Genomic DNA, 12,745 nt, shown 5'->3' with positions numbered 1-12,745 from the left:
CTGAGTTCAAATTTAATTTCACACCACTAGTAGCTGTGTGATCAAAGAATAAGCACTTTACTTAGCTCTATCTACCTCAGTTTCTTTATATGCAAAATAAGTATAATAGCACCAGCCTCTCCATGTTGTAGTGAGAATAAAATGAGAAAATATTTGTAAAGCACTTTGCAAACCTAAAAGTGTCATATAAATTCTAGCTTTTATCTGTCGTATTATTATTCATTCATTATACACTCCTGAAAAAAAGACTAGTCAATATGCAACATAACTCAATAAGGCAAACATTTGCCTGTTATGAAGATATTGAAATTGCAGGCATAATTCCTAGGAGAAAATAATTAGTCCATAATGGATTAGCCTTTCAAAACCAAAGCCACTGGCTGCAAATATCATGAGCAGAATTTCTTGTCATTATGGGAAACAGACAAACAGATATATGGGATATCTTCAAGTGAAAATTGAACGATCTCTTTTTTCTTTTTTTATTTAGTACTTCATTTTTCCCCACTTATATGTAAAAATAATTTTAATATTCTTTTTTGAGGGGGTTGCAAGGCAATGGGATTAAGTGACTTGCCCAAGGTCACACAGCTAGATAATTATTAAGTGTCTGAGGCCGGATTTGAACTCGGGTCTTCCTGACTCCAGGGTCGATGTTCTATCCACCATGCCACCTAGCTTCCTCTTAATATTCATTTTTAAAACTTTGGATTCCAAATTATTCCATTTCCTCCCTCCCAACATATACTGCTCCTGCCCCCCAAAAAGAAACCTCAAGAAAAAATAAAGGAAAAAAAATTATGTTTCAATCTGTAATCTGAAAACCATCAGCCTTTGTCTGGGAATGGATAACATTCCTCATCTTTCAGAGTTGTCTTAGGTCATTGCATTGTTGAGAATAGCTAAGTCATTCACAGCTGGTCATCTTACAACAGTGCTGTTACTTAGTACACAGTGCATTTCACTTTGAATCAGCTCATCTAGGTCTTCTTTTTATTCAGGTTAGTTGTTTCTTTTTTTTTCCAGAGTGATTAAAATGTTTTTATTAAGATATCTTAACAAAATGGCACACCTCTCTCATGGTGGAAAAAGGGGGCAGGGAAATCCCACATACAAGCTCTTTTATGCACTTTGAAAGAACTTTATTCCTGCCCCTTCATTCCAACTGTAGGCTGGGGTCACAAATTTAATCAATACATTGGTTCCTATATATTTCCCCACCCTGCTCATTATACTTATTTATTTATTTATTCAGTTATTTATTTATCTATTTATTTATTCATTCATTTATTTATTCTTATTTTTATTTTGTACAAAGAATTTTTTATACATACTAAAATATTCTTGTTTAAGAGTGAACATAATATCCCCTCCCCCAAAAAAATATAGACCCCGCATGATCGATAAAGTAAAGGGGAGAGAAAAAAAGTTAAAATTTAAATTAAAAAAATAATAAAAATAATAATTGTAGGTATGGCCAGGTGGCGCAGTAGACAGAGCACCAACCCTGGAGTCAGGAGCACCCGAGCCTAAATCCAGCCCCAGACACCCAGCAATCACCCAGCTGTGTGACCCCATGCAAGCCACCACAACCCCATTGCCCTACTAAAACCAAAAAAAAAAAAAAAAGGACCCAAAATAAAATAAAATAGTAATAATATTAGTCGTGGTGGCTGGGTGGCAGACAGATCACTGGCCCATGAGCCAGGAGCACCCAGTTCCAAATCTGGCCTTAGACACTCAACAAGCACCCAGCTGTGTAGCCCCAGGCAGGCCACCCAGCCCCATTTGCCCTGCAACACCCCCCCCTAAAATAATAATAATAAAAAATGTGCTTCAGTCTGTGTTCCAACACCACCAGCTCTGTCGCAGGTGGATCACATTCTTTATGATAAGTCCATCACAAAAGTTACTTCCATATTTTCCACTGTTGCCATTGCTGATCGCAACTCCCTCCATTCATACTTCTCTACTACCATGAACTATATTTTCTCTCTCCTTTCACTCTGACCCTGCTGTAGGGTAGCTGAGTGGCACAGCAGACAGATCCCTGGCCCTGGGGCCAAGAAGCCCCAAGCCCACATACCACCCCTTAAGCCCAGCATCCACCCAGCCCTATGGTACCGGACAGGCCATCCAATCCCAGCCCCTTGCAAAAAATAAAAAAGAAAATGTGTTATATCTGACCACTCTCTCTCCGTGGTCCATCCTTTCCTCCATGACTCACATACCCCCTTCCCCCTGTCCCCTTTCTCTCCTTCTTACTTCAGATGTCTATACCCCATTGAATATATATGCTGTTTCCTCTCCTAGCCACCTCTAATGAGAGTGAAGATTCCCTCATTCCCCCTTGCCTTTCCCCCTTCCATATCATTGCAATAGCTCATTGTAATAAATAAAAATCGTATTATATGAAATATCTTGGCCTATTCCTCCTCTCCTTTTTCTTTTTCCCATTTCATTTCCCTTTTATCTATTGACTTCATTTTTACACCACAATATATCTTCAAATTCAGTTTTCTCCTGTGCTTCATCTATAAAATCTCCTTCTACCTGCTCTATTAAATGAGAAAGTTCATATGAGTGTTATCAGTATCATTTTTCTATACAAGGATACATGTAATTCATCATCATTAAGTCCCTCATATTTTCCCCTTCTCCTCCACTCTCTGTGCTTCACCTGAGTCCTGTATTTGAAGATCAAACCTTCTGTTCAGTTTTGGCCATTCCAACAGGAACTTTTGAAATTCCCCTGGTTCATTGAAAGTTCATCTTTTCCCCTAGAAGAGGACACTCAGTTTTGCTGGGTAGTTGATTCTCGGTTGCATTCTAAGCTCTTTTGCCTTCCAGAATATTATAGTCCAAGCCCTACAAGCTTTTAATGTGTTGATGCTAAGTCCTGTGTGATCCTGACTGCAGTTCCATGATATTTGAATTGTGCCCTTCTGGCTGCTTGTAATATTTTCTCTTTGACTTGGGAGTTCTGGAACTTGGCTCTAATATTCCTGGGGGTTGTTTTTTTGGATCACTTTCTCAGGGAGATCGGTGGATTCTCTCCATTTCTATTTTTGCCTTCTGCTTCTAGGATATCAGGGCAATTTTCCTGTAATAATTCTTTGAAAATGATGTCAAGGCTCTTTTCCTGGTCATGACTTTCAGCTATTTCAATAATTTTTAAATTATCTTTTCTCAATCTGTTTTCCATATTTGTTTTTTTTCAATGAGATGTTTCACATTTTCTTCTAATTTTTCATTCTTTTGTTTTTGATGTATTGTGTCCTGATTTCTCATAAAATCAGCAATCTCCCTGAGTTCTATTCTTTGTCTGAAGGATTTGTTTTCCTCAGAGAGCTTTCTTATCTCTTTTTTGCATCTGGCCAATTCTGCTTTTTAAAGCATTCTTCTCCTCAATAACTTTTTGAATTGTTTTATCCATTTGACCTATGCTGGTTTTTAACATGTTATTTTCTTCAGTATTTTTTTGGACCTTCTTGACTAAGCTGCTGACTTCATTTTCATGTTTTTTCCTGCATCTCTCTCATTTCTTTTCCTAATTTTTCCTCTATCTCCCTCACTTGATTTTCAAAGTCTTTTTTGAGCTCTGTCATAGCCTGAGCCCAATTTCTGTTTTTCTTGGAGTCTTTAGATGCAGGAGCTTGGACTTCCTCATCTTTGGATTGAGTGTTTTGATCCTTCTTGGAATCGCAGGCAAAGTATTTCTCAATGGTGTTCCTCTTTTTTTTCTCTTCTTACTCATTTCACCAGCCTGTGCCTGGTTTTTGGAGTGCTTCCTGAGCTTTTGAGTATTAGTGGGACACCCCCACAAGGGTATCTCCCTGTATGAGACTCTGTCTTCCCTCCTGGTCTTTGAATGACCATAAGCTCACCCCTCTGTCTTGGGGCTGAGGTGAGGGGGGCCTGCTGTTCTATGGGGGGGCCTAGACTGTGATCAGGATCTGAATGTGGTCAGATCCCCAGAGTCCTGTTCCAGGGATAGAGGACAGAGCTCAGCAGTCTCTCTCCACTCCCCTCCCTGGGCTCAGTGCTCATGCCCTGCTTACTGACTTCTGGTTCCTGGATCTGGGCTGCCATGGCCAAGCTGCTCACTGTGTGCCCTGAAGGCTGGACTTTACAAGCTCAGTCTGGTAGAGGTCCCCCTGCTGTTCCCCCAAATTGTGCTTGATGCTCCCCAGGGTGTAAGGCAGGAAACTGCCCCCCCCCCCCCACTGATGTGAGGCCGGGCTTCCAGAGACCTGAGGCTGCCTCCAGGATGCTGAAGTTTCTTGCTCTGCTGGGCCACCCCTCTAGTGGGCAACCCCTTCGACCCCATGTAGCTGAGCCTTTCTGCTCTTTTCCAGGTTACCTTGAGTATGAGAACTGCCTCACTGGGTCCCTCTGTGTATTCAGTCTCTCGAAAATTTAGTTAGAGTCCTTAGCTTGCTCCAGAGCAACTAAGAGAGGGCCCTATCTTGTTGCCATCTTGGCTCTGCCCCCAGGTTAGTTGTTTCAATGAGTTTTTTTCATTTCATTTTTCCATTCTTTTGTGTTTCTTTCATTGTTTCCTGATTCCTCGTGAAGTCATTAGCTTCCATTTGCTTAATTCTAATTTTTAAGGAATTATTTTCTTTAGTAAACTTTTGTACTTATTTTTCCATTTGGTCAATTCTAGTTTTTAATCGAGTTTTTTTTTTCTTCAGTGAATTTTTTTATGTCTATTTGGTCAATTCTGCTTTTTAAGGCATTCTTTTCCTCTTTGGTTTCTTGGCCCTCTTTGATCATTTGGCCTAGTCTGTTTTTAAGTTGCTATTTTCTTCAGCATTATTTTTTGTGGGTGTCTTCTTTACAAAACAGTTGGCTTGTTAATCATGATTTTTCTTTCATCATTTTCATTTCCCTTTTCAATTTTTCTTGATTTTCAAAATCCATTTTGAGCTTATCACTGGCCTGAGACAAACTCACATTTTTCTTGAAGGTTTTGAATGTAGGAGTTTTGATTTTGCTATCTTCTTCCAAAGGTGTGTTTGATCTTCCTTGTCACCATAGTATCTTTATATGGTTGGATTTTTCCTGTTGTTTGCTCATTTCTCCAGCCTATTATTTGATTTTTAATTGTTAAAGTAGATCTCTGCTTCTAGGGTATAGATAGGGTGCATTGTCCCAAACTTCAGGGGGTTTGTGCAGCTGTTTTTAGAGATACTTTCAGGATACTGCAAATTTTCTTACCAAGGTAGTAAGATCTAAGGAGTGGAGTGTGCTGCTGTCCTGTTCTGTGCTCTGGTCTGTAGATAACCACAAATACTCTTTTCTGCCCTGGAAGTGTGAGGAGGATCCCCTCTTCTTTGCCTTAGGATCGCCACCTAGGACTGTGATCCAGATCAGAGTATGGGCAAAGCCTCAGTTCTAGCAAAGAAACCTGTAATTTCACTTTGATCAGTTGTTTGATCCCCTTACCACTTGGGAGCTGAGAGGTCTGGAAAAAATGCCACTGCTTTCCCTGGTTCAGTCACCTTGAGATCTGCTCCTGGTTTGTCCAAGTAGGATCTGTGCCCATGTGGCCTCTTCTGGACTGTGCTCCTCACTCACCCTAATGTGGCAGACCTTTCCTGTCTACTTTCTAAGTTGTCTTGGGTGGAAAATTGTTTCACTGCATCTTTTTGTGAGTTCTGATGCTCTAGAATTTCTTTAGAGTCATTATTTAAAGGGGTTTGGGGGGAGAGTTCAGGTAAGTCTCTGCATTTACTCCACCATCCTGATTCCACCTCTTTGAATCGCCTGCAGAGGGGATTCACGGCCAAGTATAGGTTGCACTCCATGACCTCTGATGTTCTTTCTAATTATGAGATTCTACAATCTTAAGTATAAAAGTCTTGTACAAAAAAATTCAGCCTATCAAAAACCAAAAGAAATGCAGAGAGAAGACAGAATAAGAGTGATAGACTAAGTTCAAATATCATCTTCTACAAGAACCCTTCCCCTGCACCAGCCCCATTTCATCACCTCTGATATTATTTCTAATGTTTGCATATTTTATATATAGATAATTGTTTGCATGATGTTTCCCCCATGTGAGCTTTTTGTAGACCAGAGACCTTGGTTTTGTCTTGGCACAGAGCTCCACATATAGTAAATATTTGATAAAGTCTTGTTGATTAACAGTAGAGACAGACACCAAGACAAAGGTAGAGGAATGAAAGAGAAATTTAGAGTAATTTTAATTAGAGTAATCTAAATTTAGAGTAAACTACTCCCCCCCTCTCAAATAGAAGTTAAGACTCAATCAGACCACAAAGTTAGGACAAAGAAATTGGGTGTATTTACTTTAGAGAGAAAAAACCGAATGGGGCATTTGATTTCTATCTCATCTTTCAAATGTTATGTGAGAAAGGGATTATTTAAATTATTCTTGACTCTAAAGGAGAAAAACTAAGATCAGTGGATGATAGGTATGATATATCTAAGTTCAGTAGATAGATAGATAATTAGATAGATGGATAGATGGATGAATGGAGAGAAAGAGAGAGAGAGAGAGAGAGAGAGAGAGAGATTAGTGAATAAATGTATGGAGGAATAAATCAGTATAGCAATACAATAAAATAAATGGATAAATAAGGAAAACTTCCAAAGAATTAGAGCTGTTCAAAAGCTAAATAGAAGAAACAATGAATTCTTTGCAACTAAAGGGCTTCATGCCAAGGTTGGGTGACTTTTGGAGTAACTGAAGGTAGAAATTGAAAAAGCCCAGTGTTTATTTTATGAACTACTAGAAGTTTATAATATATTCAAGCTTCTCCCTAAAAAGGGGGCCATCATTTTGATATCAATATTTTCCCAATGCTTATATATGAATGAAAATCAAATAATACCAATAGTCAATGAAAATTATGTTTCATCCAAATTACCAAAAAATATTGTGGGCACTGATAGGCTACAACATGTTACCAGTCAAGCATTGCACAGGAGAAGTGACATAAAAATTATAATCCAAGAAAATCTCATCAGCATTGGATAGCTTTCTAGGGGCCTGTTATTAAATAATTTACTAAAAAAATGGAAGTTAAGAATATGCTCACCATATATTTATGTGCAAATCATATATCTAAAGGTAATGGGAAACACAATGGGAAGCACTGATAAGTATTTCTAGAATACATAAGGAAATGAACCTGATCTCAACCAAAGAAAAGTTACCCAATATTACTTAGGGAGACAGATTAAAAATCATGGAAAAGTTTACCCTACAAGTTTGCGAAAGAGTTCATTTCTTTCTCTTCTCTGAAGTCAGTCTTCAAGGAAAGCTAGAATCAGGTTTTTTCAAGGATGAAGAATGTCTCCTCTGTAATGCTCTCATGTCAGTTCCTACCCTTAAGCAGCTACAGAGTAATTTATCAACATTCTCTCCAGCAATTAAGAGAGAAATGCAAAATGTTCCACTCTTGGTTGGAAACCTGGGTTAAATATATATAAAGATAACTGATATTACATAAATACATATGTCAAAATGATAGGAATTGAAAATTACTAGTAAGATAGTTTTTCTTTCTAATTGTTATTAGAGTTAAAGGTACAACTTCAAAACATAGATCAGGGCCAGATGCCAAGAGACTGCTCTGTTTTTATTTTTGTTATTGTAAAAATACCTTCTTTTTCTAAAGCAATTCAAAATTCTGTTAAAAATGAAATTTTCACAAATAAATTTTAAACTAATAAGTAAACATAATTACTTTCTGTATGTCATTTCAAGAAATTTTCATTGCAAAACATAAATTGTTTTATTTTCAAATTCTTAATGCTTTGTCTGCAAATACATTGCCACATACCTGTTCTCATTTTACAAAATATTTATATAATAGACAGCAGTCTTGGGAAGCTCTCCTTTCAGTCAATCTAAAGGGAAGATAATTTTAAAATAATCATCACTATTTTTCAATGAAATCTAATATTTCTTAGTTTCTGGAGTACAGTTAATCTTTACTATATTTTTATTGCCAGGAATAGATAAAACTGTAGTTCTAGATTAGCTATGAAGAGAATAAATGCAAACAGCCAATTAACATTTAATGAAGTTTGTCCATTCTCAAAGAAGACTATGACATCAGGGAGGTGATGCCATGACAAGCACATGAAGTGGATTTGAGTGGGGGGGAGGCTATGCTAAGCCATCAGCCTTACTTTCTCCTCCAGAGCCATCTGGATCCAGTGGTCAGATATGAATCAGAATGACTGGAGATGACCCTGAATGTGAGGTAATCAGGGTTCAGTGACTTGCCCAAGTTGAGTGTCTGTACTAAGTATATTTTGTCTGAGGTTGGATTGGATCTTTCATCCTCCTGACACTAAGGTCAGTGCTCTATCCACTATATGCAATTAAAAATATACTAATTGCAAACATTGTGCTGTGCAATGGAGTTGCAAAAAAGAGCAAAAAAACACCAAACAGTCCCTTCCTTGAAGGAGCTCATATTTTTATTTTATTTTATTTTTCTATTTAAGGCAATGGGGTTAAGTGATTTACCCAAAATCACACAGCTAGGCAATTATTAAGTGTCTGAGGCTGGATTTGAACTCAGGTACTCCTGACTCCAGGGTCAATGCTCTATCCACTGTGCCACCTAGCTGCCCCAGAGCTCATATTTTAATGAAGGAAACAATGTGAAAGCAGTGATCTACAAAGAAATTATAAACAAAATAAATCAAGAATAATCTCAGAGGTAAGGCACTAAGGTTGAAGTTTTTAAATCTCTGATCAGTGAAATTACCAGCTTTGATTACAGAGAACTAATGGTGATCTATAATATCTACCTCCTCCTACTAGAGAGGTGAAAGATTCAAAATGAAGAATGAAAATTGCTTTTGAATATGGACAGTGTAGGAATTTGTTTTGTTTGAAAATGTATATTTGTTACAAGGTTGTTGTTTTTTCTTTAAATTGTAGGGGCTGAATGGAAAGGAAGAAAAATTTAAAAATTACTAATTGAAAAATAAAGAGAATTGTAATGAATTAAGTAAAAATACAAACATTTGGAAGAGTTTGGGTTTGGGTGAAAAGATAAATAATTTGAAGTGTCCAGTAGGTGGGACTGAGACTTGATATATATGGGACTGCAAAGTCTTTCATAAGACATCATTAAACTCATAACTGATCATCTGAAAAGACTGCCTAGAAAGAGAATAGAAGGGACTCTAGGATAACTTTGAGGAACACCCAAAGTTAGAACTGATAATAAGTTATAGTTATGCATGATGACTCAGAAAAGAAAACTAAGGAGTAGTCAAACCAGTACCAGCAGAATCAAGGAAGAGCAGTATTATGAAAATTCAACTAGTAGAAAGTATCCAGGTACAAGATGTATTTAATAGAATCAAATATAGTGGAGGGATCAAAAAAGGATGAGGTCTGGGAAAAGATCAACAGTTTTGGAAATAAGAGATTCTAATTAATTCTAAATAAGAGATTCACATTGGAACTGTGGTCAAGACTCAAATTGAAAAAGATTGAAGAGTGAGAGAAGACATAAAGCAAGGAGTATGGACAGATTTTTTCTAGAAATTTGATTGGAGAGAGAGAGAGAGAGAGAGAGAGAGAGAGATTAAAATATAAGAGCTTAAGAAATTGTTGTTGTTCAGTCATGTCTAGATGTCTAGTTCTTCATGATCTTGGTGTTTTCTTGACAAGGAAACTGGAATATTTTGACATTTCCTTCTCTAGCTCATTTTACAGATGAGGAAACTGAGGGTTAAGTGACTCCCCAGAGTCATTAGTGTTCCTGACTTCAGTATTCTATCAACAGAACCACCCAGCTGTCCAAGGGGAGGTTAGGGAGGTTATAATTAGAATTTTTAACGGATAATGGAGATTTAGGCATGCTTGAAGATAATAAAGAATTAGCTGATAGAGACTGAAGAATAGAAAGGAATGAAGGAAGAAGGAACATTGAGTGTACAATGTCCTGTAGAAGATAGTAGGGGATGAGATCAAGGGTAAAATTAGCAAGAAAAAGTACCAACACATTATCAGAGTTTGACAAAAGATAGGAGAAAGTGGAAAAGAACATTAAGGAGTTTTGAAATAAAGATGAAAGAGGAAGCAGGAATTCTCAGCAAATAAATTCAACTTTATCAATAAAGTGAAAAGTGATATTGTCCACAAGACAGAGGGGAAGGAAAAAAGAGTAGAGGGCTGAAGAGAGAAGAGAAAATTTATAATAGCTTCTATGGGAAATGAACCAGGGAATTGATTAGGGGAGAATAAAAGAATTAACCATGATGCAATGACAATCAGTTGAAGTTCTATAACATATTACCATATATTTCCAATACAGTTGTGTGACTTCTATCAGTTCCATTCAGAAGCATGTGATTAGAAATGAAGAAAGTGGATATGGGAATTATCTGGGCCTGTGAATCAACAAGGGATTAGTGCTGAGAGATATGGGTGCAAGGGATTTAATTCAACATTGAGTTGAATTAGTTAGCTATAGGATTGAAATTTAGAAGAGGAAAGAAATTAGAATGGGGACAATTGTCTGAAATCTGAAGCAAAGAAAATGGAGATTTGGATGTGGGTGAAGAATAGATCTAGAAGTGAGGCATAGGGAGAAGTGGAATGATGGGAGTTTATGATCACATCAAGAAAGATCAATATTTTTGAGCAATGAAGATTTGTGTAACAATGATAGGTGAAGTTGGTGGAACTGAGGTGGAATATATGAATAGACAATGGAATAGGAAGAAGTTTGAAGTATTAGAAAGTTAGGGATGTTGAAGGATTGTAGTATGAATATTGAAATCTTCTAATATGAGGGCAATAGTTGAGGAAGACGATGCAACAGGTGTTGCATGTTCCTTGAAAAGGAAGGAAAAAATCCTGGAGCTAGTATACAACTTCCACCCTTAAATAAGAAGGGCAGAAAATTTTGAACTTGAAAGGATGGGAGATTACTGAAAGATTGAAGCAAAGGAAGTGTCTGATAATGGCATTTAGGAACAAATATTCCAGATTTCTCTCCAGAACCAGTGTATCAAGGGTTGTGAGTGAAGATACAGCCAGTGCTGGAGAGGATGGTCAGGGATCCAGAGGAGCAGATAGCCAGGTCCTTGCATAGGTACAAAACACCTTAAATACTAAATATCTGTATTCATATGCCATCCTCTACAATGGCTAGCAAACTAACTTGTCTGCTCTTCTGAATTGGTGGGTGAGGATGAGGTCGGTGGATAGTGTCACAGCCTGGACAGAAGATGCTGGGCAAGACCTAGGTCACCTCTATAAACATAACAAATGCTCCCACCCAACCAAGACTATGATCAGGTGACCTTCAATCCAAAAAACCAAATGAAACTTAGAGCTTGCTCTGTCCACATTGAACTTTGTGAATCAAGAAAAAAATTGAGATTTATTCAGAAGGAAAGTTGTTCTTATTTTAATTTTATAGATTTTAAGAAATAAATGCCTTTTTTGATAAAGGTTTTTATTGACTAGTAAAAATTTGCCTTGATCTAGCACTAGTTCATAGTAAATGAAAAAACTGGATGAGATCACCTCTGAAGTTTCTTTAATATAGCATTCAATGGCCATAGGTAAGGAAAAATGCATCTAAGTTTGACTTTCTTAATTGGAAAAGGAATTAATAAAAAGAAAAATATCTTGGGGGCCGAAATCAAGTGGTTAAATTGGTTTGGAAATTTTTTCCTATTTTTTTATCCAGATGTTTGCTTTCATGTGGACATAAATTTTTCCCTGAGTTACAGACAGAAAGGATTTAGTGCAATGACAGAACAGTGGGATAAAGTACATTGAGAGTTCTTAGAAGAAAAGATGCTTAAGAAATCCAATATGTTCCTGCTGTTATTATTAAAAGTCATTTTTGCTATAACAAAGAGAAGCTGTTTTCTTAAGTAACTATTAAGATGAGAATTTGACTGTTCAGCAATATTACTCAGCACGTGCTGAGTACCCACTGTGTAGTGAACTCTGCACTGGGTTTTTTAGGTAGATACCAAAGAAAGGAGGTGACAGTCTCTGTCACAACCCTCTCTCAATTTTAACTTGGGATCCTGCCTTCTGTGAACCGGTCTGTTTATCAAATTGCCTGTTGACACATAGCTTTAAAATGATAACTCATTACATCTCCACCTGAGGCTTTTTGGTTCTTGCTTTTCTTTCCTTTGTATGGGAAACAAAAGGATCTTGTAAGGCCAAGATAACTGTCAGTCAAGAAGAAAATCCCCAACATGAAAAAACTTGGATAGAAGTTCAATAGGTCATTCAGCAGAGGGCAGAGTCAGAAAAAGGGGTGGGCCCCTCCCTTGAGTCTCTATAAGCTTACATTATTAAGTGCAAAAAATGGTACAAGCTGAGGGACCTGAATATAAGCTGCTTCCCAAAGAGTCAGTTCCAGATGTTGTTTGAGATATATGTCTGCAAGGAAATACAAATATTCAATAAAATTTGAGTAAAACCAAAATACAAACTAAAGCATAATCTTTTGGGGTGATCCCCAAAACCAAGCTATTTGGGTAGACTTGAAACAAGACCTGGGTGAGATCTAAACATTTTTTTGCGTTGATTTAGGGTCATCATGACCCACACTTCACATTCTAAGGCATTGATTAAAGAGAATTTCTAGCACTGAATTAGTTAGAGGTTTGGAATAGAGATATTGTCCCCGGGGAGCAGGAAGGTAAAGGTCAAAGACAAAATACATTTCTACTAGAAATCTATCAGGGGCAGCTAGGTAGTACAGAG

The sequence above is a fragment of the Macrotis lagotis genome, chromosome 1, assembly GCF_037893015.1.
Source record: "Macrotis lagotis isolate mMagLag1 chromosome 1, bilby.v1.9.chrom.fasta, whole genome shotgun sequence".
Taxonomy (NCBI): domain Eukaryota; kingdom Metazoa; phylum Chordata; class Mammalia; order Peramelemorphia; family Peramelidae; genus Macrotis; species Macrotis lagotis.
The sequence above is the reverse complement of the archived record's forward strand: the minus strand, read 5'-3'. Positions refer to the sequence as shown.